The sequence below is a fragment of the Camelus bactrianus genome, chromosome 32 (assembly GCF_048773025.1).
Source record: "Camelus bactrianus isolate YW-2024 breed Bactrian camel chromosome 32, ASM4877302v1, whole genome shotgun sequence".
In the NCBI taxonomy this organism is placed as follows: domain Eukaryota; kingdom Metazoa; phylum Chordata; class Mammalia; order Artiodactyla; family Camelidae; genus Camelus; species Camelus bactrianus.
Window position 1 is genome coordinate 11,999,949 of NC_133570.1, and position 19,410 is coordinate 12,019,358.

The 19,410-nt window shown below is 47.0% G+C and overlaps 1 protein-coding gene and 1 non-coding gene across 2 annotated transcripts in view; both read left to right on the forward strand.

Annotated features, from left to right (window-relative positions):
- The window catches only part of SPRING1 (SREBF pathway regulator in golgi 1), a 317,312-nt gene that overhangs the window by 124,354 nt on the left and 173,548 nt on the right, over positions 1-19,410 (forward strand). The gene's annotated exons all lie outside the window — the stretch shown is intronic.
- On the forward strand, positions 11,086-11,187 carry LOC123619320 (U6 spliceosomal RNA). Its single transcript, XR_006727894.1, has one exon. It is a non-coding gene; the product is annotated as a U6 spliceosomal RNA (small nuclear RNA).

A 19,410-nucleotide genomic window follows, 5' to 3' on the forward strand; every position in this document is an offset into this window, starting at 1 on the left:
AAAATCCCTCAGACTCCCCTCCCCCTGCAGGGTTGAGAAACAGCTCTAGAATCACACTTAGCACAGACAGCTGTTCATCATAGGGAAGGGTCCTGGAATTGGAAACTGCAGACGAGCAGGTCCACATACTCTGTTTCTGTGCTTCCTGTGTAGCAAGTCCACGTAGGGACAAGACAGGTGGCCTTGTCCACACCCTTTCAAAAGCATTATCTGCTTTGCTTTTTGGCCAATGGCATGCGGTTGAATTGGTGTAAGTTACCCATGCAGGGTGTACCAGCTCCGCTCCTGCCTCAGATTAATTACTGCGAGCATCAGAGGCCCCTGTGCAGAATGGGCTTTGCACAGAGTGAACTCTTAGGCATTGCACCTGCTACTTTTATTGTTCTCACACGTAGTGTAAATCTTGTGCATAGTAGGTGCTCAACACGGGTTTGCTGAATTGCCTTAAATTCATAAGGGTGCTCTGGGCCCTGTGAGGGAGGAGGTGACAGTTCCGAGGGGATTTCGACACACACGGTTCTTGTTGGGGGTTGCAGCTCAGACAGGACCTCCCACCACCACCTGCTTCAATAGTTGTTGCCCCTCTTGTACTTCTCCCACCCCTGGGCCCCAACTGCAGGGAATGTGGGATCAGTTTGCTTAGAGACCACCCTCTGGCCCCCAGCCCTAGCTCCTGCACTTGACCCCCATCCAATCCCTTTACTTCTTGGAGCCTCATTTTCCTTCCCAGGAAAACAGGGATCCTAACCCTGCACTTCTGCCCAAGATCGTCGGGGGTGGGGGGGCTTGTGCACCAAACTCACACGTGGGCATCACAGGTCTGAGGTTCAGTCTGTGGGCTTGTTTCATGTGGCCCACATTTTTTTCCCTTAAATATATGAACTACATTTTCCCCAGTTTTTAAAATTGAAGTGCAATTCACATAATATAAAATTAACCATTTTAAAGTGAACAGTTCAGTGGTAGTACCTTCACAATCTTGTGAAGAAACATGTTCATCACCCCAGAAGGAAGCCCCGTACCCGTTACTCATTCGTGCCCATTCCCCTCCTCCCCCCAGCCCCTGGCAACCACTAGTCTGCTTTCTGTCTCTGGATTTGCCTGTGATGGATGACACTCCATGTAAATGGAATCACACACTCCATGACTGTGTCTGCTTCTTTGATTCAGCATCATAGACTCGAGGTTCATCCATGTTGTAGCAGGTATCAGTACTTCATTCCTTTTAAAGGCCAAATAATATTCCATTGTATGGCTGGACCACATTGTGTTTATCCATTTAGCTGTTCATGGACTTCTGGGCTGTTTCCATGTTCTAGCTATTGGTGAATAAGTCTAGTATGAACTAGACCAGATGTGCTAGTTTGAATACCTGCTTTCCATTCTTTTGGGCATATAACGAGGAGTGGAATTGCTGGGTCACCTGGTAGTTGTAGGTGTAATTTTCTGAGATGGCATCACATTGTTTTCCACAGCGGCTGAGCCACTTTTCATTCCCACCAGCAATGCATGAGACTTTCAGTTTCTCCACATCCTCCCCAACGCTTGTGACTTTCCATTTTCTTTCTTTTATGATTGCATCCTAGTGGCTGTGAACTGGTACCTCCTTATGGTTAGATTAGATGGTAACAGGCAAAAGGAAGACTTCATTTACGAATACAGATCAACAGTTTTTCTTGCAAAAGGAAAGAGCTGTCAAGACTGGGACCGCCTTCAGGAGGGGCAGGCCTTGTCTGAAGCTCAGTGGCAGCTGGTCCCTTACCTGAAATGATCCTTCCTGGTCTTCCACAGACCCCGTCTCTCCCTATCATCCCCCCAACTCCAAGTCACCTGCTGCTTCTTATCAAACTGCACTGCTGTTTTTCTTTTCTCTCTCTCTCTCTTTTATTTATTGAAGTGTAGTCAGTTATAATGTGTCAATCTCTGGTGTACAGCATAGTGTCCCAGCCATACATATACATACTTGTGTTCATTTTCATATTCTTTTTCATTAAAGATTATTACAAGATATTGGATACAGTTCCCCATGCTATACAGAGGAAATTTGGTTTTTATCTATTTTTATATATAGTAGTTAATATTTGCAAATCTCAAACTCCCAAATTTATCCCTTCTCCTCACCCGGGTAACCATAAGATTGTTTACTATATCTGCAAATCTGCAGCACTGTTTTTTTTAATAGAAGAAACCAGCACCCGTGTCTCCATTAAAAGTGAGGAAAAGGAGACTTGTGGAGCCCTGTGGTGTTGAAATCGAGGAAGACCCCTAATTCTTTGTGGAAGTGTTTCAGTGTGCCTGCATCATTTACTCATTTCTGCCACCTGGTCCGTATGGGTGTCTGAGTGGGCGACACACCCCCCCACCAGCTCTGTCCCCTCTCCTTCCTTAGGGGTGGCAAGGAGGGCAGAGCAGAGGTGCGGGGACCGTGCCACTGACCCCAGGCTGATACACCCAGGCACGTGGTCCTTCTGCCTGGAACTTTCCGTCCTGCTCTTCACCACCCAGCACAACTCCAATTCTTCCCCAAGTCTTAGTGTGAACACTGTTTTCTCCACAAAGTCTTCCCTGATGCCCCAGGGCAGATCAGGTATCCCTGCTGTGTGTGCTTGTAAGACCCTGGACTCCCCCGAATCCTCAGCACAATTGTCACTAATTAATCCCTTACATGATTTCTTTCCTCTTTGTACAATTTGGACCCGTTCGCACAATCACACAACCGTTTACGCCATGGGTTTGGCGCTTGTCTGTTCTAGTCCCTCTTGTGCCTTCTCATATTATTTCTTGCCTCCATCTAGTGTTACCACTTCTCACTGCCTCCCACAGGTAGCGACTCCAGGGTATTCAAAATAAATCCTTCCAACCCGCTTTCCAGTGCTTATGAAACATATATAATGTTGTTCTTTGGGTGTGTTTTAAATTTACGTCAATGGTATTGTATCATAAATCTCAGTCTAGTTCCTACTTTTTTCATTTCGTACTATATTTTAAGATCTATCCACGATGACAGATGCAAATTCAGTGTATTCTTCCTGCCCACTGCGTATTATCCCATCATCTGCATTTATCACATTTGGTTTATCCATTTCCCCCAACATGGATGGGTAGGTCACCTCTGGCTCCTTGCTGTGACAAACCTGGCTGCCACCAGCATCCTCCCACATGTCTCCTTGTCATCCTAGGCAGGGGTGTCTACAATACACACCTGGGAGAGGCATCGCTGTTTCACAGATTGTTAGGCTTGAATTGAGTGCCCCCTGCCAGGATATGTTGAAGTCCTAACCCAGAGTACCTCAGAATGTGACCTTGTTTGGAAACAAAGTTGTTGCAGGTGTAATTAGTTAAGATAAGGTCATGATGGATTAGGGTGGACCCTTAATCCAGTATGACTGTTGTTCTTATAGAAAGAGGGAAAACAGCATGAAGACAGAGACTCTCAGGGAGAATACCATGTGACGATGGAGGCAGGGATGGGAGTAACGCAGCTGCGAGCCAAGGAATGCCAAGGATGGGCAGCCATCACCAGAAACTAGGATGAGGCAAAGAAGGGTTCTCCCCAGAGAATCTGTGGGACATGTATCCTAGGTCTGCATCCATAAACTTCTCGGAACATTTGGAACTTAAAACTTTCTCTAGATGATGAATACTGGCAATTTGGATCACTCTCATATACAAACACACTCCATCAGTCCATCCATCCATCCATTATCTATACCTCTATCCGTCATCCATCCATCTGCTCATTCCGCAGATTTTTACTGAGTGCCTGCTCAGTTCTGGAGTCACAGTAATGAACAAGACAAACAGATCCTTGCCCTCATGGAACTTATCATTAGTGGGGAAGACAGACATTAAACTAACAATTATTTAGATGCAAGTGTGATAAGCTCTGTAAAGGACAAATATAGTGCCTCTGAGAGCAGAGAACGGGGGGACTTGGCAAAGCCTGGGGGTCGTGGAAGACCTCACTGCAAAGGTGACATTGAAGCTGAGGCCTGAAGGATGGGTAGGAATTGGTCAGAGGAAGCATGTGCAGGAAGAGCCTCCCACGTAGAGGAGAACAGGTGTGCATAGTTGGAGATTGGAAAAGCATTTGGTGCTTGTAAAGAAGTAACAGAAACTCAGCTGGAGTGGAGGGAGGGTGGGAAGATGTCTGAGATGCGGCTTAATAATTGGCTAAACCAATAACCCTGAGGGTCCCCTGGGGATCTGTGCGTCGGCAGCAAAGCACCACCCTAGATGAAGTGTAGAAATGAGTTCCAGCCCATCCACACTTCAAAGCCAGTCCCTTAGTTTGCTGAGTAACAAATGGGCCCAACAATATCCACTCCATAAAAAAGGTGAGTGATAATAATACAACACCCTGGAAATGCCTCAAGGCACCTAGGGAAAAAACAAAACACATGTAATCCATTCATTTTTGCCATTATTTAAAAATCCCACAAGTTAGTAACACATACAGCATAAACAAAGGAAATGATTATCCTTAGCATTTACCTATTTCTGGTCTTTCTTGGAGATGAAAAGATGGCTTTTAGAGGCTTGTCTCATTTATCCTAGAGCAGGACTATGAAGTGCTACAAGGTGGATCATTATAGACGAAGCAGCAAAGAAGCTGATCGGTTATGTCCCCTCCCAAGGTCATACCGAGAGACGAGGAGAGAGGCAGGGGAAGAAGACAGGCTTTCCTGCCTCTTGGTCCATTGCCAGGCACATTACAGCCAGGCCAGGGAGGAATCATTTTCTCCATAATTGGGAATACCACCGAGAGCTAATTTCTCCCCACTCGATCCACAGAGTGGAGAAGAGCACTTGACCTAGAGTCTTCTTGTGGGGGCGGTCTGTCGTGCAGACTGTGAAAACAATCAGCTAGCCATCCTATTTCCATTCTTTTGGGCTGCTTCGGGAGAGAGAGAGAGAGATCACGCCTCAGTCAAGGCTGGAAGAGCCAGCCTGCAACATATCCACTCAGGGCTGTCAATACTTGGGTTTTACATACACCCAGATTCAGAGGCAATAGCTTAGTGGCTCTCCATCAATTTAACTCTCATTTCAGGTCCATAGCTCACAGCTAGAAACCAGCCTACATAAAGCCTCATAGTATGTGTGTCTCTTCTTAAGGATACTACATTCCACTAGGAAAACAAAACTACTATTAGAGGAAGGCTTGATGGATGAGCCTGACGTTAGTATTTTGCCCAACAATTACAGGGTCATTCTCTTGGAGGGGGACACCCCAGTACACATGCAGGATTTGGTTAATGAGATTGGCAGAATCAAGGAGGAGCTGGGAAGATAGAGGGTAGACCAGCAAGCCCAGGCACCCAACCCTTTAGTGGGCATCCAGGTTTTTCTCTTGGAAGCCCTTAGGGGATTGTACTACAGAGAGAAACCTTTCTTCTGACCTAATTTCAGAGTCCAGACAATGAAAATTAATTACTGAACAAGTATTTGTTAAGTGCCTACTCCATCCAGATTCTGGGCTAGCCAACGGGGACATACAAAGGCTTGAAGCTATTGGTATGGTCTGAATGTTCTGAGCATTCGGCTCAACACGGTGCTCCAGGTAATCCCTGCCAGGTGGATCCAGGTTAGTACTGGGGATGAAACCTATTTGTTATCCCTGGTCTGGGAGTTCAGAGTACAAGCGAGGCTCTTTGATACGGCAGAATGGGCTAGGCTTTGAAGGATGGGCAGAATATAGCTGGGGGAGATGGGATGTCTGTTAAGGCAGTATTTTGAGACAAGCCAGTTTTCATGCATTTCTGTCTTCTGTCCATGGACATCTTAGCTGATCTGGGACACTGGTGAGGTCACCTAAGGGCAGGTTTGTAGACATCTGCTTGGCAGACACACAATAGAGCACACACATGGGACCCGCACACACACAGACACACACACACACAGAGTATATCTATTCTAGGCATGCTCATTAGCAGCTAACTTTAATCATCTTTAACGCTTGCATCTCAAATACCAAATACTTTGGTGTGTGCTGTCTATGAACACACACCAAAAATAGTTCTGGGTAGATAAACACATGCGCCAAGAGGCTGGCTGATTGCAATCTGAGTCGCGTGAAGTCACTGCCTCCTGGATCCCTTCAGTTCAGCCTAGGCAGGAATCTTAACACAGGATATCAATAAATAACTAACCTGAACCGCCCCCCAGCCAGCGATGCATGCAGCTCACCACTCTCAGTGGGAAACCGGAGATGCTCTGTCCCTCGTCCTTCAACAGAATGTGTCTGCCTGAGGCTCGCACCCTGTGGCTGAAACTCACTGCTTCTTGCACCCAGCTCACCCCCGAAGGCTGCAGCAGCCCTTGCAATGAGGTGTGCTGTGGCTGCAAACTTGCATCATTTAAAAAGAGTTGATGAATGTCAGTGAAATGGAGAAGTTGCCTGTGCCTTTCTGCTGTTTGTCTCTTACCTTCCACATTCCCAAGTACCTGATGCTGGCTGCTGACTTGATTTATCCATCATGACAAGAATTCAAAAATTGAAAAAAAAATTACAGGAGTGTACAGCCTTATCCCCACCAACTACCCACCAGAGGAAGGACCCAATGTCATTTTGTAGTGGATTGAATTATGGCCTCTGCAGAAGGTGTGTCCACATCCTGACCACCCCACCCCCCAGAACCAGTGAATGTGACCGTATTTAGAAAAAGGGTCTTTGCAGATGTAATTAAATTAAGAATCTTGAAATGAGATTGCCCCGGATTTATCTGGGTGGGCCCTAAATCCAATGTCAAATATTCTCATGAGACACAGAGAGGAGAGACCAACAGGGGAATGTCAGGTGAAGACAGAGGCAGGAATTGGAGTCATGAGGCCACAAGCTCAGGAATGCTGACAGCCACCAGGAGCTGGAAGAGATAAGGGACAGAGATCTCCCCTGGAGCCTCTGGAGGGAGCATGGACCCACTGCCACCTTGGTTTTGGAACTGTGAGAGAATGAGTTCTTGTTGTTTTAAGGCATGAAGTTTATGGCAATTTGTTTGGCAGCCCTGGGAAAGCCATGCATGTTTCTTACTGCATTAATGGAAAAGTGGGGAAAAGTTAAAAAAAAAAAAATAGTGGAGAAGCCAATAGGTTTTAAATAACAATTCACATTTATGGAGTCCTTACCATAGGGAGCACCTACCAGGTTCCTGTGCCAGTGGAGTGACAGACCTCAGTTTGTACCCAGCAAGGTGAGCCCCAGAGGTCATGCTTTTAACCAGCTACCCTGTGCGTCTAGAAAAGAGTGGAAGCTGCATTTGGAAAGGGAGATGGGAAGGAAAACGAGGGAAGTTAGATCTGAAGGAGACTTGGAGATAATTTGAAATTTGAGGGCCAGATGCTGTGGAGGAGGGATACAAAAGTTCTAGAGTTTTGCTTTACCTTATATGTAGGAATTTTGGGGTGTTCTCTGAGAAATTTGTTAAAGATTTAAATTGCTCACCAGTTTAAATTCAAAAAAAAGTTTTGACGTGACACAGTGCTGAGACTTGCACGTGTGGTACCTGTGTTTTAGGTTACTTTTATACTCGTCTGACATTTACTCCCTGTGCTCTGGCTCATCTGCCAAAATCTGTGCTTGGTGCTGGGCAGACCTGCGGATCAAAGAGAACCAGACCCTGCCCCAGGGGGGCTCAGCTCATGAGGTGGGCAGGGTTCAGCAGACAAAGGTCCTTGAGCCTGGACATCACTCTGTGGGCTGTGGGCTGTGGGAGTTTTTACACAGGGGATGAAATTGAGAAAGAGTGAGAACCAGCTCAGGGTTCCCCAGCCTGCTCAACCTTCTGAATCCCTGCCCTCTCTGGCCCTTAGAGGCTGGTGGCTAAATGGAAAGACTGATAAACTTGCTAGACGACTGAGGATTGAAGAGTTACCCCATTCAGGTAACACCATCAGATTAAAACCTTTTTTTTTCCCTCTAGACTTTTTTAGTATGGGGCGAGGATAGAATGGGAAACGGGACTGCAGTGATGTGATTGACTTTTCAAATCTTACCACTTTGATAGCCCCTCCTGAACCCAGTTGTAGGGTTGGTCCTGGCTTTCAGAAAATATTTGCCTTCCCGATATGGACAAAACCAGTTTCTTTTCATCTTTGAGACTACAGGGGAGTCACTTTTGAGGTGACAGTGCAGCTCTACAGTTACTAGAATTCAGAGTATGATCAGCAGTTAGCCTTGAAGGCCCTTGGAGAGATGTTTAATTGGTTTCTCCCAGTCAGTCCAACACAGCCGGGTTTTCTATGCTGTTGGAAAAGGTTGTTGATGCTCAGTTGAACACCAGATTTTAGAGGCTGTATTGTATGAAAACAGCAGATATTTAAGCACTGGACTCAACCCCGGGGGCTGAGAGGTGCTCAGGGCTGAGACTACCGCACGGACCCCAGATCCACACCTGGAGCAGAAAGGCAGGTGAACCCTTGCCTGGCCTGTATGTGTGTTTATTCTGTCTTTTCTATCACTATTATATTAGTGTACTTATTATTATGATTCTGCTGATTGCATACATTATAGGACTATACTGTAACGTAAATATTTCTTGAAAGTTCTAGCCTTTCAGTATAAGAATTGTCCTTTCTCAGAGTGGAATTTGGCCCGCTTAGGTGTCCATGTGGCTCTGCTGAGGGATTGCAGTCTTCCAGCCAAGTTGGGTCTTGTCCACCATGATACAGAAGCCAACTTTCTGAATAAATCACAGAATTGCTCCAGAGTTGATATATTTACCCAAAAGATTGTCTTCTACTGCCCTGCACCCATAATAGTTGTGAATGTACTTTGCATTTTGCTGTTATTTTATGTAGTGTGGCTTTTCCCAACACATGCTCTGGGAAACACCAGGGTGGTGGGGTGTTCTGTGGAAAAGGAGTTTCCTGGGTTGAATAAGGTTGGAAACTACCTGCTTTTTGATGTGTATTCTCACATCAAATGAGTCTGAAGTAAAGACATCTGGGCAACTTGGTTTAATGCAGCAGTGGTCAAATTTGGTAGCCCACAGAATCATCCTGTTTGGTGCACCTTGGGAACCAGAAGCACAGGGGAGGAGCAGGGCAAGAGGTGGCTAGACCCTGGGTTTCTTAGGCCCTGGGGCAAAACTGAGTTGGAGAGTGGCGGCTAAAGTGGATGTTTTCAACTGGCCAGACCTGGACTGGACTTACGATTATTGGAAACTGTCTAGAAAACTACAGGACCTGCCCAGGGTGCCACTAAGGGCTGGGAGAGGGAGATCTGTAAGAGTATGGCTGATAACTGTCTTTGGAGGAAAGTCAGCTCTTTTCTGTTCATACCCACTGGGCTCAAATACACAGTAACCTGTCACAAAGAACATCAGTCTAATTGAGGACTTCCGTAGTGGGGTGACTAGCATCCCACCAAAATTTGTGTCCACTTGGAGTCTTGAAATGTGACCTTATTCAGAAATAGGGTCTTTGCAGAGGTAATTAAGGTGATGATCATACTAGATTAGGGTGGGCCCTAAATCCAACACCAAGTGTCTGTGTAAGAGGTGGAAAAGAGGCACACAGGGAGAAGGCCTTGTGAAGATGGAGGCAGAGGTTGGAGTGATGTGGTTACAAGCCAAGGAATGCCAGGAGCCCCCAGAAAATGGAAGAGATGAGGAAGAACCCTCCCCCAGAGACTTCGGAGGGAGCACAGCCCTGCTGCCACCCTAACTTTGGACTTCTGGCCTCCAGATCTGTGGGAGAATAAATGTCTGTTGTTCTGAGCCACCAAATTGGCATTGATTCGTGTAGCAGCCCCAGGAAATCAATACAACCCGCTGGTAGTGTCAGCCTCAGGTGGGACAGGACTCCCCACACAGCCTGAAACTGTGACTCAAACACCTCCCATCGATGAAAATGTGATGGATACATGTGAACCTGAGACTTGCTAATTTCTGCAGCAACAGTGGATAATTAGTGAGAGGCTGCATGACAGTCCCGAGGGCTCTGATGTAGCGTGGAAGAGGAGAGGTTGCAGAGCGAAGGGGCAGTTTGAGGGACCCTGAGGGGTGGTGGGGTACAAGGAGGGCAGGTGAATCCCACTAACTCTTAGAGATAAGTCAACTAGAAAAGATGAGAGGAGCCTCGTCTTGGCAGTCCCGAGAAAGGGTGACTTGCTAAAGGGACACAGCTGGGAGGAGATCAGCAAGGATGGAGCCCCCAGGCTGGGCTGCAGCGAGTTGCCAGATCTGGACCTCGAGGACTCACGCAGCCCTTTTGCAACTAATCATGTATGCTCAGGGTCAGCCTGACAATCCAGTGGACTCGGGGTCACTTCTCATATTCCCAGAGCTCAAGTCTCTGCTCTGTGACCTTCCACAACCAGCTCCACCTCTCTTAGCCTGTTTTCTGATCTGTAAAATGGAGGTAATAAGTTTGCTTGTAGCACCTTGTGGGGGTTCCGTGAGATAATGCACACACAAGTGCTTCACCCGGTTCCTGGCACAGAGCGCATTCTCCCTTTGTACTGTTCCTGGTCCTGTTCATGACCTGTGAGCCCACCTACCAGCATCCACATGCTGAGTGCTTACTACGTGCCTGACAATGCTGAGACCTGACATGATTTTGATTGTTGCAACAACTTCAAGGAAGCAATTACAAGTACTGCTGACCCTTGACCAGCATGGGTTTAAACTACACAGGTCCACGTACACACAGATTTTTTTTCAGTAAATCCTAGAGTATTATGCTATCGGTTGGTTGAATCCTCCATGCGGAACTGTGGATATGAGGGACACCTGTAAAATTATATTTGGATTTTTCAACTGTGCGAGGGGTCCGTGTCCTTAACCCGTATGATATTCAGGAGTCAACTGTATTCTTATTTTACAAATGAGGAAATTGAGGCTGTGGACAGGACATCAGCCAGGGTCCCCACAGATGGCAAAACCAGGCTTCAGAGTCAAGACTGATCACATCCAGAGTCCAGGCTTTTTACTACTGCATCTGATAGTGCACAAGGTGATTTTATGTGCTACAAGTATGGAATTTTTACTCCTAATAGTTACATATCCATTCTATTTTCCATTAGAAGAATACAGGTTTTCTATTTACAGTAGTGATTAAATTTTCCTTTTGAAATAACATTCAGTGCTCACTTCGGCAGCAAAAATCCCCAAATTGGAACAATGCAGAGAAGATTAGCCCCTGCGAAAGGATAATATGCAAATATGTGAGGCGTTCCTTGTTTTTACAATGTTATATTATTGTCAATTATATCTAAATGAATGAATGAATGAATGAAGTAAACTTATATAGCAGCATTCATAATAGCCTAAAGGTAGAAACAGCTCAATTATCCATCAACAGATGAATGGATAAACATGCTGTGGTGGATGCTGACAATGGAGTATTATTCAGCCATAAAAAGGAAGGAAGCACTGACACAGGCTATAGCATGGATGAACCTCGAAAACGATGCTCAGTGAAAGAAGCCAGACACAAAAGATCACGTATTGTATGATTCCATTTATATAAAATGTCCAGAACTGGCAAATCCATAGAGACAGAAAACAGATTAGTGGCCATGAGGGGTTAAGGGGAGGTGAACACGGGGAGAGCCGGCTTCGTGGGTATGAGGTTTTATGTTGGAGTGATAGAAATGTTTTGGTATTAGATGGAGGTGGTGGTTACACAGCACTGCGAATATACTAAATGCTGCTAAACTCTTCACTTTAAAATGATTGCGTTTAAGTTATGTCAATTTCACCTCAATAAGGAAAAAATTAACTTATCTAAGTTTAAAGAAGAAAATTAATTTCCTTAAATGTTTCTTTATTTAAAGAAAAATATGAAGTAAATCATAGCACAGGGGGAGTACGAAGGTGGTACTTAGAAAACATGGCACCGTCTTATCCATTAAAAGCACAAGACATCTCCTTAAGGGCAGAGTCTGGCAGAGTCTGAGTCTTGTCCTTCTTTGTTTTTTTTTTCCCCCTGCAGCCAGCTCAGTGCTTAAGAAATACTTGTTGAGTTCAGCTCAGCCCGGCTTAGTTAATTGAGTTAAGGCGAGCTGAGTCGTACTGAATGCACCAGCTGGCTGGCCTGGAGGAGATCCAAGTTGAAGATGTTAGGAATCACACTAATTCAATAAGCGGCTGCAAGGTAGTCTAAGTGATGCGACCACGTGTTTCCTTACCCGACTTAGCTGTGTTCCGCCGGCACCTGGTAAGCCTTTCCTCCCCTGGCATCCGCTGTGTGTGTGTTTGCAGGAGGCAAGATAGTAGGAGAGAAGGGAAAAGGAAAACACAGTGGTCCTCAGGCTCAGCTGGAAGCCCCTGGATGGTGGAAGGGAGTGGAGAACTTCCTGGTCTGTCTACGTACAGGTGAGGCTGCAGTCTACTTCTCCCTTGTCCAAAGCACTCCTTGTGCACCTCTCGTAGCAATATAACCAAGAGCTCATGCCCTTGACTCTGATTGCCTGAGTTTGAAGCTTGGAGAAATTAATTCATCTCTCTGCACCTTCATCTCCTCCTAAAATAAGGATGAAAATAATACCCACTGCACAGGGTTCTGGGGAGGACTCGATCAAACAGTTCCTGTCAAGTGCTTAGCACACACTTTCGAGAGCATTTGTAAGCACTCAGAAAGGTTAGCTGTGATGATTAACAGTGACCAGCACAGAGGAGAGGTGGATTTGAAATGCATGGCAGGGCTGGTGCACGGATACCAGCTTTCCAGACATGGGAGGACAGAGCGGAGGAATTGTTTGTAAACATCTTAAACAGAAGCACATGGCTTACTCATGTAGGTTCTTCTGGGATGGTGATGTAAGCTCAGAGTATGAGGCGGGAGTAGCAGAATCTGGCTGTTTTTCTCCCTTCTGGCAGGATGTTTCCTACAGATAGAGTCCCCAGTAGCTGCCTGTCCCCAGAGACCAGACAAAAAGCCACACAAAGTTTTCCTCTTTCTGCTCTGCTCTGGGAAGCTGCTCTATTAATGTTAAGATTTGCGTCCTTGGTTAACCAGTGATGTGTGCTGGAGGGTTGTATGTAGTGGTCTCTGTCCACAGATCTCCAACCCACCTGCGAAGCTGTGAGTGGAAAGGGAAGGACACGGGAGCCCAGGGGTGTGATTTCTCAGACTCTGCACTTTGTTGCGGCACATGTGGCCTTGGTCAGGCTCGTGCTTCTTTCTGGTTACTGTTCCTCATTTGTGACTGTGCGAGTGGACAGGGGTTGCAGAAAAATCAGATTTTCAGGTTTAAAAATATGAGGAGCGGTTTGTTTAAATAAAAATGTGCAAAGGTACATATACAAATGGACATGAGATTTGCCACCTGGTTGAAATAGGGGCAGTAAGGGGTCCTATAGTCCCAGCCACTGAGCTTCTGTCACCCGTCTTCCTTGCTCCCATTCACTGTCTTCCTCCCTCCAGCAGCACCCAAGAATGCACATTTTGAAAACCACCAAATGAATGAATTCATGGGGCGGGGGGTGGGACTAGAGTCCCAGATCTAGATAGAGTATGAGGGGGTCCTGGAGGTGGTCCCCAGCTGCATGGAGGAGGTAGAGCTCGGATCTGTGTGCAGGTCTGCCTGGCCTTTCCTGGCAGCATGACATGGGAGTGTAGGACACTATGGCTTTCTGCCCTCCCAGCATCCATTCCTCCTTCTGGTAAGAGCACCCCAGTATTCTTTGGGGAACCACTCACTTTCACTCTGCCTGTATGGCTTGGCTAGGCTTCAGCAGTGAGCACATGACTGGGGCTTGGGCAATCAGATTGTTCTGTTCTATCCCCCTTGCCATAGTCATTGGGTTAGCAATGGGCATCTGAACCTATCAGAACCCACCAGACCTGACCCTGGAACTTTTACTGAGGCAACCAGGAGAAAGTCTTGATATGACTTTGCAAAAATGTAAAACAGGTAGAAAAAGCCAATCTCAAAATGAAAACAAAACAGAGAAAGGCAGAGCCAAAGAGATGGGGAGAGGAAACCCTGGAGACTTAATGGAGAGCCTGGATCCAGCTATGCCTGAGCTAATACAGCCCCTGCTTCTCAGTTAAAAACTCCAGTACATTTCTGATCTAGCTTGAGTCCATTCAAGTTAAGAGTTTGTCACTTTGCAACTGAATCTTCCTGACTAGTACACATGGGCAAGTTATTTATCTCCTTTAAGCTTTGGTTCTCTCATCAACTAAGTGTCTCTAAAAATCCATGAACCTCACCTTTAAGTGGATCTATAAACACATGCATTCCATCACAGCAGCAGCAGCAGCAGCGGCAGCAGCGGCAGCGGCAGCAAGAGACTAGCAAGAGTGGTCAAGGACTTTGAATATTTATTAGTTCTAAGGGAAGCAAAACAAGAGTTGGTTAATATCAGTTCACTTTATTCTCTAAATGAGGCCGGGGGAGAGCAACAGACAAATAAATGTCCATTATAAACAGGAACAGAGAAAACAGGAGGAGGCTACCTATTAATGGGAAAAGGCCAGGGGAATGCATATGAGGCCTCAATTTTGGATTTTTTCTATTAGATGGTGGGGGAGGGGTCCACAGGGGACTAAGGTTCTCACAGTTCTGCAGGTGGGGCTGAGCCCAAGGGAAACCCCGCCAGTTGTATAAGTCCCCCCCAAGCTCTTGAGACCAGGGGAAAATCCAGGGCAAGAGATGAGAGGAATTTGTCTTAGAGCAGAAGGTTCAGAGGCATGAGTTCTACAAGGGTGGGTGAGCCCCCGACAAGCCACAGCCATTGACAGTCAACATCATGCACGTGGCCAAATCTTCCCTGGACAGACACAGGCTGGCCTTTTGTGTCCAGGAAGAGCTGTTTCTGGGGACTGCCATCTCGGAACACTATTGCGGTCTGCTCAGGAACCCTTGAAATCGAAAGCCCCAAGCTCCCCCTTGTCACTGCCGTCGCACAGAAATACCACCAGGGGGGATTTCCCAGGGAATTTTTTGCAACCACTCAGATGTTTCATTTCCCATTGTTTGCCAGCCCCTCTCGGAGCCTCAACTGTCAAAGCGGCAGCAAACACAGGCTGCTTTTCCCCCAGGACCCCTCAACGCCTGCTCTTGCTCCGGCTCCACGTTGGGAAGCTGGCGTTGGCAAGATGTGATCCACTGGGCCAGGGAATAAGGTCTGTTAGTCAACTAGTGAAGCAAATCAGCAAAGGGAATACTGGGCTTTCCCCAGCCCACCCTGCTGGGGAGGTACCGTTCTGTGCCACCCCCCCTGGTTATTAGTATAGTCATGGCAACTAATAATTGTATTTATAGAAAGAAATCCCTTCTACAAGTCCAAAGCACTGCCTGAAATATACAATGCAGCTGTTAAATTTTTGCTCTTTAAATAAGAACTCGTATCATTTTTTTTCCCTGATCCAGCATATTTTAATGGGATTCTAAGTTGTATTCCATATATCAGTGCTTAGAAATGATCATCTTTATTGATTGATTGAAGACATCTGTTTTAGGCAGGCACTGTGCATTTTAGGGACCCAAATACTCTATGGAGGTGGAGAGACTTTAGGGAGGTTTAGGGATTTCAAGGCAACATGGGGTGGAGAGGGATAAACTGGGAGTATATCCAGGGGATGTTAGTCTGAGGGGTAGGTAGGAGTAGCCAGGTGGACATGTCCATGATCTCTCACAGATTGGCACTGAGCACATGTGATATGCGTAACCCCAGGCACCCAGACAAGGCTGGGCACGTGTGAAACAGCCCGATTCTATGAGATTCAGGGTTAGTGAAGATACCTGGAAACATCCATTTGTCAGGGCCCACCCTCTGCATGACAGACATTGCCCCAGTAATGAATTTATTCATGTAGCCATTCATTTATTCATCTATTAAAGCCACAGATATTTACTGATTTCTGTAAGATATGCCAAGTCGAAGCTATATGCTGGGGACACAGAGGTGACCAGAATCAATCTGGTGCCTTTCCTTTTAAAGTTTCCACTCTAGCAGGGCAGACAGCCATTAAACAAATACCTGTGTAAAATGACAAAGAAATGTACAATACAACAAAGAACAATCGAATACACATATGAGAATCTTCCTGCCCCCTCTTTTACTGATCTCCCACTTTATGCCAAGTGCTGTGGGGCTCACAAATTTGAATCAATGCCTTGTGCAGCAGAAGCCCGAGGACCAAGGAGAACTCCTGACAGAAAGAAGCCGGACAGCGGTGACAATGGTGCTTTACAGTTTACGTGGCTCTCTTTACACTATGGGCACTCTGGATCCTGCCAGCACGACTGAGCTGGCTGTTTAGGAGTTATTCTCTCCACTTCCCATGGGAGGAATCCCAGGCCCCGAGAGATAAAGGGACTGGCCTGCCTGAGGTCACACAGCTCGGAAGGCCAGGAGTGCCAAGCCTATTTTTACAACCACAGGAAGGGAAGCAGAGTGAGGTAGCCACTTTATTTTCCCAAAGTCATACTATGTGTCGGAGCAAAGGAAACGTAAATGCAAAATTCCACCTAGAAGGAGAATAGAAGATCTTGAGACCGGCAAGTCTCAGAGAGTGGAAATTAAGGGAAATTATGACACAGGGCGAGAATTCTAACTCACATCTCTTCAAATGGGACCTTTCCTCTCTGCCTCCCAGTGGGTAGGTTTTAGTCTGGCCAGAGCGTCATCTCAAGTCACCAGAACTAACATTTATTAACCCCTCTGATATCCCAGACATCACAATATTCCCGTGGGGGGTGGGGGGCTTCAAACTCCCATTTTCCAGATGAGGAGGCTGAATCACTGACCACACACAACTAGCAGAACCCAAATTTCAGCTGTGGTCTATCTGATACTGGGACCTGTGGAGCTTCTGGTCCCCAAAGCTGCCTCACACGGAGGGCCTAGGAGTCTGGGCAACAGGGTGCTGGGGGAGGTGGCCTGGGGAGGCAGGGCCCAGGGGCTGACGAGGCTGCAGCACCGCCCAGGAATGCAGCCCAACCCGCCCACTTTTTAACACGGTGGCATCCCTGTCAGACACCCTTGTCCTTTTCCTGTGCTGGCCTTCGTAACACAATAAATAAACCCTTAGAGAAACGTGACCTGAGCCAGGCAGTAAATGATGGCACTGTCAGTTGTACACGACTGTTGAAACAAACACAGACTGTAATCATCGTGCTGTACGGGGAGAAAGACATTTGGCAAATGAGATTCCATTTTCACATTGGTTTGTGCTGAGCATATAAATTTCCTGCGGGCCGGCCAGCGTTGGGGATGTGTAATTGATTGCCTGCATTATAATAAACAAGCCGTGACAGGTGATCATTCATCATATTCTGCTGAACGTTCCAGCACACCAGAAAACGGAGGAAGAGAGGGAACGCGGGAGCGAGGGAGAGGAGAGGAGGAGCCTGGGGGAGGGGAGAGGGTTGGAAAGACCGAGTATTCCCGACAGACAGAACGCCAGGGAAGGGGCGGGGGAGAGAATCCTCAGAGTGGGCTCGGGGAAAGTGAAAGCAATTACTATAATTCTTTTGATTATCTAATTTGTTCTTTCTGGTCTTCGTTATGTGACCCTCCCCCCACTCCAGTCCAACATAGGAGGTCCCCCTCGGGGACTTGGGAAGACACAGAGAATGCTCCTCCCAAGATTGAGGAGAGGAAGGGGAAAGGCGAGGTGGGGGAGGGGCCGCGTCTAGTTGTAACCGGAGTAGATACGTTCGGGAAAACCTCGAGAGGAGTGTGTGTGTGTGTGTGTGCGTGCGCGGGCGCGCGCGTGTGTAGGAGTTAGCTTCGTTTTTGCGCTGTGATGCCTTCAATCAGATAGATAGGAACCAGTCTATTTAAATAAAAATTGTTAAAGGATGTTTGGAAAAAACAAGTGAAAAGTTCTTTTTATTGGAGGAAAGGACAGAATCCAAGTTGGCATCGGATCTGGTTCCAGAAGCCAGTCATATGGTGCTCTCACTCCTCCCCCTCGTCTCCCTCGTCCCCCTCGCCCCCGCTCCCCCGCCCCAGCCTCAGCCTCTCTGCCCTTGGCCCGGGGCTGGGGTCGAACAAGAGCTGTTGGGAAGCACCCTTCTCTTCAGGCGCTTCAACCTAGACAGACACGAGGCGGAAGCATATTGGCATATGAAGGACAGAAAGACAAATGAAGAGCTCTCGAGCCAGAGCACGCATTAAATAAGTACTTACATTATGCAAAAGCCAAAGCCCTCAACAAGGGAGTGAGTGAATAACGGGGACAGGGAAGGATTCGTCTCCCCCGTTCTCACCCTGTCAATTTCTAGCCCTTCCATCCTCATCCATCAAATGCCCTTTCGTCCCCTCCCGGGTACCAAATGTTTAACGCAGGTGGAAGCCTCCAACCCTGGGAGCTGGGAGCTAAGGGGGCGTGGCCCGCGCTAAAATCGGGGGCGGGGCCTGGGTGGGGCTTAGCCAGGGGCGGAGCCGGCGCTGGAGGGAGCCGGGGTGAGTACAGAAGAAAGACAGTAACGTGGTGGGCGACTTTGCTTCTCGTCTAGCACAGCTTCCTAGAGTCCTCCGCCTTTATCCTAGCCGTAACAGCTGTAATCGGTTACCTTCGAGATTATTATAAAGTCACCGTTTTTGGAGAATCTGTTCAAGAGACCCGCGTTCTAAAAGCTGTGACATCAGCCCCAGCAGTGCGGGCTGCCTTCCCTGGGTGATCTATGTTGTCTCTGACAGATTAACAGCTCCTTTGGGTCTCCCAAGAATCCGGAAGAAAGCTAGGGCAGGTGCTGTTGTCCCGATACGCTTATTTCTTCTCGTCTCCACATAACAATTTATGAAGTAGGTCTTAAGGTCCCGATTTTACAGGGGAAGAAATGGAGGCACCACGAAATGAAGTTACTTGCTGGAGATCTGGCAGCAAAAAGCATAAAAAAAATTGAATCTAAGGGTCTTCTTCCAGCATGCTTTCCAGACTCCCTCTGAGAATACATACTTTCTCCCTTCAAGCCCCGTGAATGATACGTGCACAAATGTATATGAGGGAGCAGAGTTGAGTCTGTCTGGAATGATGGTGTCTGCAATCCTTTACCAAGCCCTCTTGCTTTTACCTGCTGCATATACCTCAAATCTGCCCCCTTCTTTCCAACACCACTGTGCCCCCTGGTCCTGGCCATCTGGCTCCTAGACCATGGCTCCCACCTCCTCGTGGGTCCCCCTGTTGCCCACTCCCATCCATTTCCCACCAGCAATACAGATGATCTGTTCCTTGTTCTCAGCATGAAAACACTATCCAAGTCCTTCACCAACTGGCTCAGCCTGCCTCCCTAGCTCCAACTTTTGTTATTATTATTATTATTATTATTATTATTATTATTAAATTTACATAACATTAAATTTACCATTTAATGATTTTAAACTGTGCAACTCAGTGACATTAAGTTGATTCACACTGTTGTGCAGCCATCACTACTACCTAATTCAGAACTTTTTCATCACCCCAAAAAGAAACCCCTTACTCATAAGAGGTCACTTCCCATCC